At 49.2% G+C, this 16,907-nt stretch overlaps 1 pseudogene; it reads left to right on the forward strand.

Moving 5' to 3' along the window:
• Nucleotides 1-740: 740 nt before the first annotated feature.
• LOC100079126 lies at nucleotides 741-1,640 on the forward strand (annotated as a pseudogene).
• Nucleotides 1,641-16,907: the final 15,267 nt, after the last annotated feature.

The raw sequence follows: 16,907 nt of genomic DNA on the forward strand, positions 1-16,907 counted from the left end.
ACCAACTAATTGAAATTATAGTTTCTCAAGTACTTAGTCCACTGCTTTACATAAAGTAAATGCTCAGTCAATACCATTGATTGATCGATCAAATCGTAAAGCTTGTAAATCGATGGGTACAAGAGTGCTACAGGTAGCTTTTGGTGCATAAATGTTGAAATGCTAATTTAGAGGATATGATCTGGAAAGAAGAAAACAAATCAGGGAAAGCCTCCTAGAGGAGGTGGGATTTCAAGAAATCTTTTGATATGAGGGACTGAACTACGAATGTGAGAAGAGGAGCACTGCTCCTGGAACAAATGCCTAATTGGCACTGTACCAGGAATAGGGGATGCCCGGGTCCATCTGGTGTTCTCAAATTGCATCCCTCCTTTTCTATCTACAATCTGATGACTTTGGTCTTCATCATTTACTTTCTTATATCTCTTTCCTGTCCCTGCACGTTCCCAGCATCCCGAGGAAGGGAATGGCCAACCTAACCATAGTGACCGAATTCCTCAGTGTGGCTCAGTGGAAAGAGTACGGGCTTGGGATTCAGAGGTCATGAGTTCGAATCCCGGCTCTACCACTTGTCAGCTGTGTGACTGTGGGCAAGTCACTTCACTTCTCTGTGCCTCAGTTACCTCATCTGTAAATGATTGTGAGCCTCACGTGGTACAACCTGATTACCCTGTATCTACCTCAGCGCTTAGAACAGTGCTCTGCACATAGTAAGCGCTTAACAAATACCAACATTATTAATGGGGTTTTCTGACACTAGGGAGTTGCAGCTTGTCCAAGCCATCCTGTTCCTTCTGGTCTAACTGGCAGCCCTGGCGGGGAATCTCCTCATCCTCACCATCACCACCTTTGACTGACATCTTCAAACCCCCATGTACATCTTTCTCAAACACTTGTCCTTCTTAGATCTGTGCTATATCTCTGTCACCATCCCCAAATCGTTTACCAACTCCTTGACCTGTAGTGGTTCTATCTCTTTCCTAGGATGTGCAGATCAAGTTTTCTTCTTTTCAGTTTTTGTATGCACGGAGATGGGCATCCTCACGGTGATGTCCTGTGACTGCTTCGTGGCCATCTGCCACCCCCTGTGCTATGAGGTTGTCATGAGCAGAGGGGCCTGTGTACAGATGCTGGCGTCTTTTTGGGCCAGTGGGGCTCTTGCTGGACTGATGCATATTATCACCACTTTCTCCTTACCCTTTTGTGGGTCCAATGTGATCTACCAGTTCTTCTGTGATGTCCCCGAGCTCCTAAGGCTCTCCAGCTCCAACGATACAGCTGGAGAAGTCAGAGTCACAGCTCTCATTGCCGGGCTGTTCATCATCTGCTTCATGTTTATCATCGTCTCTTATACTTACATCTTCTCCACTGTGCTGAGAATCCAGTCTGCAGAGGGAAAGTCTAAGGTTTTCTCCACCTGCCTCCCTCATCTCTTGGTCGTCACTTTATTCCTCTCGACAGGGAGCTTTGAGTTTCTGAAACCGATCTCACAGTCTGCATCATTTGTGGATGTGCTAATATATGTTTTCTATACTGTGATGCCCCCAACAATGAACCCCCTCATCCAGAGTCTGAGGAACAGGGACATGAAAACCACTTTGGGAAAGGTCCTTGGAAGAGAACTATTCCCATGTATCTGACTGATATCAGGAGTTCAAAGTTGACTCAAGTGAGGGTAAAATTGTATCACTGGTGACTGGGGTTCTACTCCTGGCTCCAGCACTTGCCTGCTGTCAAGTCATTTTCCTTCTCTTTGCATCAGTTATGTCATTTGTAAAATGGGATTAAGATCAAGAGTCCCATGTGGGATATGGACTGGGTCTAATCTGGTTACCTTGTATCTGCCCCAGGACTTAGTACAATGCCTGGCACAAAGTAAGTGATTAACAATTAACAAAAGTATGAGTGATATGGACACTGTCAGCAGCACACTGGTAAACCACTGGCTCTGAGAGTCATGTAGCAGAGGGCTGCAGAGAACTCTCAAAGATGGCAGCTCTCTAGCTTTTCTCAAAGACTGCCTCATAGTGACTTTCATCAAAAATGGCCGTGTCATTAGCCTTCTAAAAGGTGATATGATACAGAAGTGATGTGTTAGTGGTGTTGGAGTCCTTTTTAAAGATGAATTAACTGATATCTTTCTCAAAGATGGTGATATTAGTAAAGTAGTGATCTACTAATGGTGCATAATTTGGATCTTGAAGCTGAGAGGCTGCAGAGGTAGAGGGGAAAGAAGGAGGGGTGGCAGTACAGAAATATTCTTCTTGAAAAATATTGCATTTGACCTCACTGGTTTATGTTCCATGCAAGAGCAGTGTGAAATCAATGATATGTGAAACAGCAGAACAGTCCTTTTGTCCCCACTTCAAAGTGGCGTTCATTCATTCATTCAATCATATTTATTAAGCACTTACTGTGTGCAGGGCATTGTTATAAGCACTTGGGAAAGTACAATACAACATGAACAGTGACATTCCCTGTCCACAATGAGCTCCCTTTCTAGAGTCAGGGAGACAGACATCATTACAAGTGCTGTGGGGCTGCGGGGGGTGAGGGGGTGAGGGTAGGTGATGCGGGAAGAGCAAAGGACGCAAGTCAGGGTGACGCAGTAGGGAGTGGGAGATGTGCAAAAGTCAGGCTCAGTCTCGAAAGGCCTCTTGGAGAAGATGTGCATTCATTAAGGCTTTGAAAGCAGGGAGAGTAATTATCTGATGGGTTCATTCATTCATTCAATCGTATTTATGGAGTGCTTTCCGCTTTCTCATTCACCCCACCCATCCAATCCATCACCAAAACCTGCCGGTCCCACCTTCACAATATCGCCAAGAAACACCCTTTCCTCTCCATCCGAACAGCTACCTTGCTGGTACAAGCTCTCATAATATTCCAACTGGATTATTGTGTCAACCTCCTCTCTGATCTCCCATTCTCTTGTCTCTCCCCGCTCCAGTCCATTCTTCATTCCCCTGCCCAGATCATCTTTCTACAGAAACCCGCTGGGCAAGTCACTCCTCTCCTCAAGAACCTCCAGTAGTTGTCTATCAACCTTTGCATGAAACAAAAATTCCTCACTCTTGGCTTCAAATCTCTCCCTCACCTTGCCCCCTCCTGCCTCACCTCCCTTCTCTCCTTCTACAGTCCACCCCGGACACTCTGCTCTTCTGACTCTAACCTCCTCAAGGTCTCTCGTCCGCATTTGTCCCACTGTCGACCCCTGGCCCATGTCCTACCGTTGACCGGGAATGCCTTCCCTCCCCACATCCACCAAACTAACTCTCTTCCCCTCTTCAAAGCCCTACTGAGAGCTCACCTCCTCCAGTAAGCCTTCCCAGACTGAGCCCTTCCTTTCCCTCTGCTCCTCCTCCCCTCCTCATTCCCCCCTTCTCCTGCCCTCTGCTCTTCCCCCTTTCCTTCCCCACAGCACTGTGCATATTTGTATATATTATTTGTTACTCTATTTATTTTGTTAATGATGTGTATATATCCATGATTTTATTTATCGTGATAATATCAAGGCCAGACTACTTGTTTTGCTTTGTTCTGTTCTGTTTAGACTGTGAGCCCATTGTTGGGCAGGGATTGTCTCTATTGCCTAATTGTGCACTCCAAGCGCCTAGTACAGTGCTCTGCACATAGTAAGCACTCAAGAAATACGATTGAAGGAATGAATGAACTGTACTAAGCACTTGGAAAGTACAATTCAGGAACAAATAGAGACAATCCCTGCCCACAATGGGCTCACAGTCTAGAATGGAGGAGACAGACATCAAAACAAGTAAACAGGCTTCAATAGGATCAATATAAATAAGTAGAATTATAGATAGATATATACTCATCAAAACAAGTAAACAGGCATTAATACAAATAGAATTATAGATATGTACATATATATGTACAAGTGCTGTGGGGCAGTGAGGAGAGGTAGAATAAAGGGAGCTAGTTGGGCCAATGATGGGGAGGGGAAGTTGAGGAAAAGTGGGGCTTAATCTTAGACTTAGGCCTCCTGGAGGAGGTGAGCCTTCAGTAGGGCTTTGAAGGGGGAAAGTGTAACTGTTGCATTTTGGAGATGGTGAAGGAGGCCTGCTAGACGAAGTGAGTTGCTGTTCTCTGATTTAACCAGAAAATTCTACGGTGCCAAATTCAGAGATTTCCCACCCACTGCTCCAAGTTTCCCAGGATCTTACCTTTGGTTTATCTTTCTTCCTGTCAGTCAGGACCCCAGATGGCTCCCTTCCCTGTTCTCCATTTACATATGATGCTATGTAGTTTGTACTCACTGGGAACAGAGCAACATGTTATTTCAAGTAATTCAACTCCCTGAGTTATCCAACATGAATTAACATTACTTTGGCGAACACAGCTGAGTTTATTGCCTGCATCATCTGGCAATCCATGCCAAAAGAAAAATGCTACCACACAACTGAGCTCATATTTTATTTCCTACAGCTCAGTTTGCTACCACTCCCTGGAATGTAGTATAGAAAACAGCCCAACAGCAGCTCATTCCAGTCTAAGTGCCTTTGTCTCCTATTGTCTATTGTCTCCCTATTGTCTCCCAGGAAGTCCCAACACAGCATGGCTTAGTGGAAAGAGCAGGACTTGGGAGTCAGAGGTTGTGGTTTTTAATCTTGGCTCTGCCACTTGTCATCTGTGTGACTTTGGGCAAGTCATTTCACTTCTCTGTGCCTCAGTTACCTCATCTATAAAATGGGGATTAAGACGGTCAGCCCCATGTGGGAAAATTGGGAAAATCTGATTACCTTGCATCAACTCCAGCGCTTAGAACAGTGCTTGGCACATAGTAAGCACTTAACAAATATCATCATCATTATTATTATTATGTTCACTTGTCCTAATGCTGAAGCAGTGTCACCTATAAATTGGCCCTTTTAAAAATTTTACCTTTTATCTAATCCCTCCCCAGGACAGTCACGCCGGCACAAATTCCCCATTTCCTTCCATTGGTTGCTGGGCTACCAATCAGTTTCTCACCCAATCTGTGGTGAATGCCTACAGTATCCATTCCTTCTGTGGGGCATGCTGGGACTCACTGTCCTGGGTTCCCTGCTATCATGTGACCAGTGTCAGGGGCTTGAGCACGGGGAAGAAGCGAGGCACCAGGACCAGGCTCCCACTGAAATACCGAAAGCATGGGTGTGGAATCTGGGTCCACTCTAATAATAATAGTAATGATTGTTTTTGTTAAGCGTTTACTTTGTGCCAGGCACTGTTCTAAGTATTGGGGTATATATAATAGGGTTGGACACAGTCCCTGTCCTATGTGGGGCTCAGTCTTATTCCCCATTTCACAGGTGAGGGAACTGAGGCACAGAGAAGTAAAGTGATTTGCCCAAGGTCATACAGCAGACAGGTGGCAGAGTTGGGATTAGAATCCATGTCCTTCTGATTCCCAGGCTCAGGCTCTATCCACTAGGCCATGCTGCATCCCTGTTTCAGGACTGAATGCTGGGGAGTATGGGAGGAAGAGGGACTCAGGGAGGGTCAGGCTGAGCTCTGCCCACTGCTCGACTAAAGAATTCGTAGGTTGGGAGAGAAGGGAGTGAAGTGGGTTAGAATCAGGGTTCCAATCTCTCAGGAGAGGGATTGAGAGATGCCAGACCTGTTGCAGCCACTCAACCTCTCCAAGTCCTGTGCAGACCTGCCATCACTCCCATGTGAATCTGATCCCTAGGGCAGCCCTCCCATACCCCTAACACTGCAGACCAAATATTTCATATGCTGTCTTCACCGGCCCTCAATGACACCCACATCCCATCCTTAGGCAGCCCTCCCTAACCCCTGGCACAGCAGAGGATTGTTTACCATGGACAGACAGCTGTTGTATTTATTGGGAATGTGGCCGAGTGATCTAGAGCGCCAGGGTTGAGCTGGGGAGTTCAATTTCCCTCACTTCCAAAGGAGTCTTCTGTGTTTGGGTCCTTCCTGAAGAAGGAAAGCAGATTTGGTAAAAGAATAAGATGTTATGGGAAGAGGATGAGAAGGAATCACTGGAGCCAGGCTCATCGTTCTGCAGATCTTGGACTAATGAGAAGCTAGGGTTCATGTGGGGCCTCTGTCGCTTGGTGTGATCTTATAGTGGTTAGTACCCTGTGGTGTGGCCTCAACAACCCGGTTCAAATCCACATTACGCCCTAAGGAACAGAAGCTTTTTTTGGTTCAGGTTAATTCCTAAAACACCAATGATTACCCTATTTTCTTTCTGTCTTGGGACCATTATTCCTTTTCATGAAAAACTAAAGTTAGAGAAGGAGGAAAGTCACCTTCCTCCCCGCAGGTATCTGGCAAAGTAAGTGAGGAGTCAACAAAGGCAGATATGATCCTTTAGGCAGATGCAAGTCCAAAACATCCAATGACTAAAAGCCTCACATAAATATAGTAGCTGGTACCTCGGAGATCAAGGTTTAAATTCTAGGAAACCATCTCTGGGAGATTCCTTCCTCCCTGCCCCTCACAGCCTCCCTCATATGCCTTCAGCCTTATGTGATTCCTCCTAGAGTTCTTGGCCTTTAATTCCTTTCAAATTTGTCAATCTTGCCTAGCAACTAGATGAAGGAATCCCCTTCGTGTGACTGGCATGGACTCAACCCGCCACCCTTCTGCTGCCATCCGTTCAGCCACCTTTGCCCCTGTGTGTGAATTTTGGTGCCACTATTCCAATACTTGCTGTCGTGCCCCTTATCTGACCCCATTGGAACCGCATTGGAAAAGGATTCATTCATTCATTCAATCATATTTGAACTTACTGTGTGCAGAACACTGTACTGAACACTTGGGAGAGTACAATACAACAATAAACAGACACAGTCCCAGACTACAGTAAATTTAGAGTCTGCGGGGGAGGGGGTCAGACTTCAATACGAATAAATGAATTATAGATATGTACATAAGTGCTGTGGGGCTGGGAGGGAGGAAGGGAGCAAATCAGGGTGACTCAGAAGGGCATGGAAGAAGAAGAAAGGAGGAGCTTAATCTGGGAAATCCTGTTGAAGGAGATGCACCCTCAGTAAGGATTTGAAGGTGAGGCAAGAGATGGGGAGCAGCCATTGATGTGCATAGGATTTGGGGCAGGGACGAGGTGGGGAAGGAAAGTGTGAATTTTCAGAGCTAGAGCTCAAATGATCTCTTATAGAGATGCTTATTGGGAAATGATATCCAAAAGATTACACCCAACTTGGAGCTCGAACCCACAAAGCTGAGGTTAAGAGTCTCATGCACTACCAACTGAGCAAGCCAGGATGAGTTATTATCCTATTCTCCCGATCAAGCAAAACTTGGTCCACTGCACATGGATACATCTTTAAATGGTGTTCTAGGACTGAAAGTTAGCTCAAATGTAAGAGCACTCAGTTACCCCAGTCAGAGGTTGTGAAGTAGGTACCTGTGTTACTCATATGAGTCTTTTCGCTCCCAAGCAGCATTCCTTTTCTCGTAAGTGGTCCTCCGCTTTGGGGAGGACTTGATCAATCAATCTTACTTATTGAGCTCTTACTGTGTGCAGAGCACTGTATCAAGCTCTTGGGAGAGTACACTATAACAATCTAACACACATTCCCTGCCCACAACGAGCTTATAGTTTAGAGGGGGAGACAGAGATTAATATGAATAAATTGATGAATTACAGATATGTACATAAGTGTTATGGGGCAGGGAGAAGCGATGAGTAAAAGGAGCAAGTCAGGGGGATGGAGAAAGGATTGGAAGCAAAGGAAAAGAGGACTTTCATTCATTCATTCAATAGTATTTATTGAGTGCTTACTATGTGCAGAGCACTGTACTAAGTGCTTGGAATGAACAAGTTGGCAACAGATAGAGACAGTCCCTGCCATTTGACGGGCTTACAGTCTAATTGGGGGAGACAGGAAGACAAGAACAATGGCAATAAATAGAGTCAAGGGGAAGAACATCGCGTAAAAACAATGGCAACTAAATAGAATCAAGGCGATGTACATTTCATTAACAAAATAAATAGGGTAATGAAAATATATACAGTTGAGCAGACGAGTACAGTGCAGAGGGGATGGGAAGGGAGAGGGGGAGGAGCAGAGGGAAATGGGGGGAAAAGAGGGTTTAGCTGCGGAGAGGTGAAGGGGGGCGGTAGAGGGAGTAGAGGGGGTAGGGGAGCTCAGTCTGGGACTTAGGAAAGGTCTTTTGGGGGAGATGTCCCTTTAATGGTGTGTCGGGAGGAGAGTAATTGTCTGTCAGCTATGAAGAGGGAGGGGATTACAGACAAAAGGAAGGACATGGGCCAGAGGCCAGTGGCAAGATATATGAGTTCAAAGTACAATTAGTATTCCTATCCATAATACTATTTAATGTCTTTCTCCTCCACTAAACTCCTGGAGAGCAAGGATCATAAGAATTAATTCAGTGTACTCTAATAGAGTGTTTTCCTCACAGTAGAAGCTCATTTTATAAGGTAGATGAATAGATTTACAGAGTGATTAATCTTGACTGAATTCCCTCATTATGCTTTTGGCAATCAAATCCTGGAAGCCCTGTCAATTAAGTCAAGATGCCGCCGGTGGCCATCAGCACTGGCAGGCTAAGAGGTTGAATGAATACCTGCTATGCGTGAGGTGTGGGTTCGGTTCCCAGCTAATGCAGATTATAACCTTGTGCTTCAGAATCTTTGGCAGAAGTTGCTAGAGTTCAAGCAGGTTTGCAATGGGGTGCTTGTCTTGCAGTTTCTTTTCCCTAGTGCATCAGAGAACTGGGGAAAGTTTTTTGCAGAAAACCTGTGGAAAAGAAGAAGTCTCTCTGTCGGGGAATCGCATGACAGGTGGGGATACTCACTACTATATTAAGGAGGAACACCTTGCTTTGTCCCATCCAATGAGCAGAGGATCTGTACCCTGCACCAACTTTACCCCAAACTCAGTCCCCACCACTTGGAGGGGTAGGAGGGGAGTGGGAGTGCCCCAACCCTTCTACATAATGAAATATGCAAAGCTCAGACAATCACTGATTCATTCATTCAATCGTATTTATTGAGCTCTTACTGGGTGTAAAGCACTGTAGTAAGCGCTTGGAAAGTACAATTCAGCAACAAATAGACAATCCCTACCCAGAAATGGGCTAAAAGTCTAGAAGGGGAGAGATAGACATCAAAACAAGTAAACAGGCATCGGTAGCATCAAAATAAATAAATAAAATTGTAGATATATACACATCATTTATAAAATAAATAGAATAATAAATATGTACACAAGTGCTGTGGGGCGGGGAGGGGGGTAGAGCAGAGGAAGGGAGTTGAGGAGATGGGGAGGGGAGGAGGAGCAGAGGAAAAGAGGGGCATAATCTGGGAAGGCCTCCTGGAGGAGGTGAGCTTTCAGTAGGGCTTTGAATTGGGGAAGTGTGCTAGTTTGGCAGATGTGAGGAGAGAGGGCATTCCAGGCGAAAGGTAGGATGTGGGCCAGTGAATGATGGTGGGACAGGAGAGAATGAGGCACAGTGAGAAGGTTAGGACCAGAGAAGCAGAGTGTGAGGACTGGGCTGTAGAAGGAGAGACAGGAGGTGAGGTAGGAGGGGGCAAAGTGATGGAAAGCTTTGAAGCCAAACCCAGCGGTTAGAGCAGTGCTTGGCACATAGTAAGCGCTTAACAAATACCAACATCATTATTAATAGTGAGGAGTTTTAGTGAGGAGTGAGGATTCAGGAGACCTGGATTCTATTCTCCGCTCTGCCACATACTACCTGTGTGACCTCGGGTCTATTCCTCAACTCCTCAGTTTCTTCACCTGAATTGGAATGATACCTGTTCTCCTTCCCAGTTAGACGACTGCAACCCTCATTGAGACAGGGTCCGGATCCAATCTAGTTATATTGCATCTACCCCAGTGTTTAGCAAATAACTGAATTAATCCCGGTCGCAGTAGTAGGTGAGGTGGGGCGCTTCCACCACTCACGCTTTCTGCTGTTGCCTCCAAAGTAGCAGGGTTGGGAGCGAAGGGTCCCCCCACTCCAACAGCCCAACACCTCTGTCCTCACCCAAATAGCAGACAGCGAGAGAGAGAGAACTCAGAGGTGAGGTGAGGCCAGCCTCAGCACTTACTATGTGCCATACTCCATTGTAAACTCTGAGGTATATACGGATTAATTAGGCTGGACACGGTCTCTGTCCCATATGGGGCTCGTAGTCAAAGTAGGAAGGAGAACAGGAGCACTGAGGCACTGAGAAGTTAAGTGATTTGCCCACCTACCATCTGCCACTCAGCAGATGGTTGCAAACATACCCCCGCAGCTAAGACCCCTCACCAGTGCCAGAAAATGGTGACAGAGAAATAAAATGCATGCAGGAATTAATAAATGAATAATAATTATGGTATTTGTTAAGTGCTTACTATGTGCTCGGCACTGTACTAAAGTCCTGGGATGGATACAAACAAATTGAGTAGGACACAGTCATTCATTCATTCAATAGTATTTATTGAGCGCTTACTATGTGCAGAGCACTGTACTAAGCGCTTGGGATGAACAGGTCGGCAACAGATAGAGACAGTCCCTGCCGTTTGACGGGCTTACAGTCTAATCGGGGGAGACGGACAGACAAGAACAATGGCACTAAACAGCGTCAAGGGGAAGAACATCTCGTAAAAACAATGGCAACTAAATAGAATCAAGGCGATGTACAATTCATTAACAAAATAAATAGGGTAACGAAAATATATACAGTTGAGCGGACGAGTACAGTGCTGTGGGGATGGGAAGGGAGAGGTGGAGGAGCAGAGGGAAAGGGGGAAAATGAGGCTTTAGCTGCGGAGAGGTAAAGGGGGGATGGCAGAGGGAGTAGAGGGGGAAGAGGAGCTCAGTCTGGGAAGGCCTCTTGGAGGAGGTGATCTTTAAGTAAGGTTTTGAAGAGGGAAAGAGAATCAGTTTGGCGGAGGTGAGGAGGGAGGGCGTTCCAGGACCGCGGGAGGACGTGACCCAGGGGTCGACGGCGGGATAGGCGAGACCGAGGGACGGTGAGGAGGTGAGCGGCGGAGGAGCGGAGCGTGCGGGGTGGGCGGTAGAAAGAGAGAAGGGAGGAGATGTAGGAAGGGGCAAGGTGATGGAGAGCCTTGAAGCCTAGAGTGAGGAGTTTTTGTTTGGAGCAGAGGTCGATAGGCAACCACTGGAGTTGTTTAAGAAGGGGAGTGACATGCCCAGATCGTTTCTGCAGGAAGATGAGCCGGGCAGCGGAGTGAAGAATAGACCGGAGCGGGGCGAGAGAGGAGGAAGGGAGGTCAGAGAGAAGGCTGACACAGTAGTCTAGCCGGGATATAACGAGAGCCCGTAATAGTAAGGTAGCCGTTTGGGTGGAGAGGAAAGGGCGGATCTTGGCGATATTGTAGAGGTGAAACCGGCAGGTCTTGGTAACGGATAGGATGTGTGGGGTGAACGAGAGGGACGAGTCAAGGATGACACCGAGATTGCGGGCCTGCGGGACGGGAAGGATGGTCGTGCCATCCACGGTGATGGAGAAGTCTGGGAGCGGACCGGGCTTGGGAGGGAAGATGAGGAGCTCAGTCTTGCTCATGTTGAGTTTTAGGTGGCGGGCCGACATCCAGGTGGAGACGTCCCGGAGGCAGGAGGAGATGCGAGCCTGAAGGGAGGGGGAGAGGACAGGGGCGGAGATGTAGATCTGCGTGTCATCTGCGTAGAGATGGTAGTCAAAGCCGTGAGAGCGGATGAGTTCACCGAGGGAGTGAGTGTAAAACTCACAGTCCCTATCCCAGCTGGGGCTCACGGTCTCCATCCCCATCTTACAGATGAGGTAACTGAGGTATAGAGAAGTGAAGTGAGTTGTAGAATGTCACACAGCAGACGAGTGGCAGAGCCGGGAGTAAAACCCATGACCTTCTGATTTCCTGGCCCTTGCTCTATCCACTATATCATGCTGCTTTTTACTACACCTGATTCCCCATGCGGAGCTGTCAGGCAGACTCTGTCCCCTGCCAAGGCTATTGTGAACTGCTGCCACCCCACAAAATGACTTCTAAATCCTTTCTCTGAAGCCCGCCTAAGTTGTTTTTTTTTTAATTTACTAATACAAGGTCAATTATTTTAAACCAGCTCATAAAAAAGTATTCACATTAAATTTAAACTTTCTTAATTTTATTATCATTCTTTCCCTACTCATTGCCTTTTTCATCATTTGGCAAGCACGAACCTCAGTGGGTAGAGGGATTGAGTGGTTAGGTAGAGTTTAGGAGTGTGACTCGTATAATATTAAATGACGGTGCCAGAGTTGCAGCTGCCACCACTTTTGCTCAACTTGTGAGAGGAGGGGGACAAAGAGCTGCCATTACCGTGGCACTAAAAACATAAACTAAAATAAGAAAAACCTAATCTCTATCAGCAGAAATGACTTGCTCAAGGTCACATGATAAGCAATTGGTAGATTCAGGGTAGAACCCAGGGCCTCTGACTCCCAAGCCTGTGCTCTTTCCACTAATCCATACTGCTTCTCATGGACTGTACATATCATCAGGCACAGAAATTCATCAATCTTTGGTTTTTATTGAGAGCCCTGATTTCAATACACGGCATGGCACTACGTATTTAGGAGCAAAAAAAAGAAAAACCACACGTGTCCTATTCATTCATTCATTCATTCATTCAATAGTATTTATTGAGCGCTTACTATGTGCAGAGCACTGTACTAAGCGCTTGGGATGAACAAGTCGGCAACAGATAGAGACAGTCCCTGCCGTTTGACGGGCTTACAGTCTAATCGGGGGAGACGGACAGACAAGAACAATGGCAATAAACAGCGTCAAGGGGAAGAACATCTCGTAAAAACAATGGCAACTAAATAGAATCAAGGCGATGTACAATTCATTAACAAAATAAATAGGGTAACAAAAATATATACAGTTGAGCGGACGAGTACGGTGCTGTGGGGATCGGAAGGGAGAGGTGGAGGAGCAGAGGGAAAAGGGGAAAATGAGGCTTTAGCTGCGGAGAGATAAAGGGGGGATGGTAGAGGGAGTAGAGGGGGAAGAGGAGCTCAGTCTGGGAACGCCTCTTGGAGGAGGTGATTTTTAAGTAGGGTTTTGAAGAGGGAAAGAGAATCAGTTTGGCGGAGGTGAGGAGGGAGGGCGTTCCAGGACCGCGGGAGGACGTGACCCAGGGGTCGACGGCGGGATAGGCGAGACCGAGGGACGGTGAGGAGGTGAGCGGCGGAGGAGCGGAGCGTGCGGGGTGGGCGGTAGAAAGAGAGAAGGGAGGAGAGGTAGGAAGGGGCAAGGTGATGGAGAGCCTTGAAGCCTAGAGTGAGGAGTTTTTGTTTGGAGCAGAGGTCGATAGGCAACCACTGGAGTTGTTTAAGAAGGGGAGTGACATGCCCAGATCGTTTCTGCAGGAAGATGAGCCGGGCAGCGGAGTGAAGAATAGACCGGAGTGGGGCGAGAGAGGAAGAAGGGAGGTCAGAGAGAAGGCTGACACAGTAGTCTAGCCGGGATATAACGAGAGACCGTAATAGTAAGGTATCCGTTTGGGTGGAGAGGAAAGGGCGGATCTTGGCGATATTGTAGAGGTGAAACCGGCAGGTCTCGGTAATGGATAGGATGTGTGGGGTGAACGAGAGGGACGAGTCAAGGATGACACCGAGATTGCGGGCCTGAGAGACGGGAAGGATGGTTGTGCCATCCACGGTGATAGAGAAGTCTGGGAGAGGACCGGGTTTGGGAAGGAAGATGAGGAGCTCAGTCTTGCTCATGTTGAGTTTTAGGTGGCGGGCCAACATCCAGGTGGAGACGTCCTGGAGGCAGGAGGAGATGCGAGCCTGAAGGGAGGGGGAGAGGACAGGGGCGGAGATGTAGATCTGCGTGTCATCTGCGTAGAGATGGTAGTCAAAGCCGTGAGAGCGAATGAGTTCACCGAGGGAGTGAGTGTAAAGGGAGAACAGAAGAGGGCCAAGAACTGACCCTTGAGGAACTCCAACAGTTAAAGGATGGGAGGGGGAGGAGGCTCCGGCGAAAGAGACCGAGAATGATCGGCCAGAGAGGTAAGAGGAGAACCAGGAGAGGACAGAGTCCGTGCAGCCAAGGTGAGATAAGGTATGGAGGAGGAGGGGATGGTCGACAGTGTCAAAGGCAGCAGAGAGGTCAAGGAGGATTAGAATGGAGTAGGAGCCATTGGATTTGGCAAGAAGGAGGTCACGGGTGACCTTAGAGAGAGCAGTCTCGGTAGAGTGGAGGGGACAGAAGCCAGATTGGAGGGGGTCTAGGAGAGAATGGGAGTTAAGGAATTCTAGGCATCGATTGTAGACGACTCGTTCTAGGATTTTGGAAAGGAAGGGTAGTAGGGAGATAGGACGATAACTGGAGGGGGAAGGGGGGTCAAGAGCGGGTTTTTTTAGGATGGGGGAGACGTGGGCATGTTTGAAGGCAGAGGGGAAGAAGCCCTTGGAGATTGAGTGGTTAAAAATAGAAGTTAAGGAAGGTAGGAGGGCAGGGGCGATGGTTTTAAGAAGGTGAGAGGGAATGGGGTCCGAGGCGCAGGTGGAGGGGGTGGCACTTGCGAGGAGGGAGGAGATCTCCTCTGAGGATACTGCAGGGAAGGATGGGAAAGTAGGGGAGGGGGTTGGTGGGGGGGAGGGGAGAGGCGGAGGGGTGACTTTGGGGAGCTCAGACCTGATCGTGTTGATTTTCGTGAGGAAATAGGTGGCCAGATCATTGGGGGTGAGAGATGGGGGACGGGGAGGAACAGGGGGCCTAAGGAGAGAGTTAAAGGTCCGGAAGAATCGGCGGGGGTGACGGGCATGGGTGTCGATGAGGGAGGAGAAGAAGCTTTGCCTGGCGGAGGAGAGGGCAGAGTTAAGGCAGGAAAGGATAAATTTGAAGGGTGTGAGGTCGGCTTGGTGCTTGGACTTTCGCCAGCAGCGCTCAGCAGCTCGAGCATAGGAGCGTAGGAGGCGGACGGAGGAGGTGATCCAGGGCTGTGGGTTAGTGGAGCGAGAGCGGCGGAGGGAAAGGGGGGCGAGAGAGTCGAGATGAGTAGAGAGGGTGGAGTTGAGAGCGGAGACCTGATCGTCGAGAGTGGGAAGAGAGGACAGGGCGGCGAGGTGAGGAGAGATGCTATTGGAAAGACGGATGGGATCGAGAGAGCGGAGGTCTCTGTGGGGCAGTAGCGAAGATTTGCAGGGGGAGGGAGTGTGAGAGATGAGGCAGGTGAGAAGGTTATGGTCAGAGAGAGGGATTTCAGAGTCGGTGAGGGAGGAGATAGTGCAGCGGTAGGAGATGACGAGATCGAGGGTGTGACCGAGTCGGTGAGTGGGCGCGGTATGGTGGAGGAGGAGGTCGGCAGAGTCGAGGAGGGATAGCAGGCGGGCGGCAGAGGAGTCGTCGGGTACATCCGTATGGATGTTGAAGTCTCCAAGGATCAGAGTGGGCAGAGAGAAGGAGAGAAGGAAGGTGAGAAAGGGGTCAAGGTGGTTGAAGAAGTCGGAGGTGGGACCGGGAGGGCGGTAGATGACGGCGACAAGTAACTGGAGTGGGTGGTAGAGGCGAACGATATGGGCTTCGAAGGAGGGGAAGGAGAGGGAGGGGGGAGGAGGGATAGTGCGGAAGCGGCAACGGGGCGAGAGGAGGAAACCGACGCCTCCTCCCTTACCGGTGAGTCTGGGGGAGTGGAAGAAGGAGAGGCCTCCGCTGGAGAGAGCGGCGGCGGAGACCGTGTCTTCGGGAGAGAGCCACGTTTCTGAAAGGGCGAGGAGGAGGAGAGAGCGGGAGAGGAAAAGGTCATGGATGAAAGGCAGCTTGCCTGTAATAGAGCGGGCGTTCCAGAGGCCACACTTGAAAGTAGCTGTGGGTGCAAGGGGGGGAGGGGGGGGAAGGGCGGGGGGAGGGGAGGGTTTGGATGGGAAGGAGGTGGCGGGGCCCTGGACGGGGAGAGGGGGATGAGGGGTGGCGGTGGGACAAGAAGACTGGGATGGGGCATGGGTGGGGAAGAGAGAAGGGGGGAGGGGGTGAAGAGGGGGTTTGGTGGGGGGAAGAGTAGGGGGAGGGGGAAGAGGGGTAGCGCTGGTAAAGTGGGGCTCTAGGGCGGGAGAGAGGGGGGGGGAGGAGACAGAGGAGAGAGCGGGAAAGAGCTGAGCGAGAGAGGGGAAGGGGAAGGGGAGGATAGGAAGGGGCGGGAGGGGGGAGGGGGGGAGGAGGGACATGGCGAGGCCAGAGAGGTGGGTGGCAGCACTGACAACAATAAACAGTAATAAACGAAATCGGTAATATAGCAACATGATACAGTATGATACAATATAGTCGTGTTAATAAAAGGGGTGATGATCAGGGTCGGGGGTAGACTCGATTAAGGGGCGACCTGATCAAATTCAAAGTCTGACGACAATAAACAATGACAAGCGAGATCGCTAATATAGCAACATGCTACAGTAAGGCACACTACAATAGTGTTAATAAGCAGGCGATGACCAGGGTCGGGGGACGAGCCGACCCTACCCGATCAGACTCAAAGTCAAGCGGCCAGCGGCCGAGAGAGTCCCAGAGCTCATGACCAAATAACCCTGTGGCGGCAGGGGGGCCCTGAGGTTGTCCGGGGTGGGTGGCGGCCGTGGGCGGCGGCTAAGGTAAGGTAACATGGTGAGAACAAGGACGTCGTCGCCCGGAGCGGGGGCGGGATAGATGAATCACCTCAAGGGGGAGAGGGAGTGAGGCCTTCCCAAAATGGCCGCCTCAGGCAGAGTGGGGGCTTCCCAAAATGGCCGCCTCGGGCGGAGTGGGGGAGCGGTTGGGGAGCACAATGTCCCCGGTCCCGAGCAGGGGGCCACAATGTCCCCCGAGGACACAATGTCCTAGGGGCCGAGAAGGGGAGCACAATGTCCCCAGGATCGAGAAGGGGAGCGCAATGTTCCCGGGCCCGAGCGGCGGGGGGGGGGGGGTGGACTGGAA

The sequence above is a fragment of the Ornithorhynchus anatinus genome, chromosome X4, assembly GCF_004115215.2.
Source record: "Ornithorhynchus anatinus isolate Pmale09 chromosome X4, mOrnAna1.pri.v4, whole genome shotgun sequence".
NCBI classification, from domain to species: Eukaryota; Metazoa; Chordata; class Mammalia; order Monotremata; family Ornithorhynchidae; genus Ornithorhynchus; species Ornithorhynchus anatinus.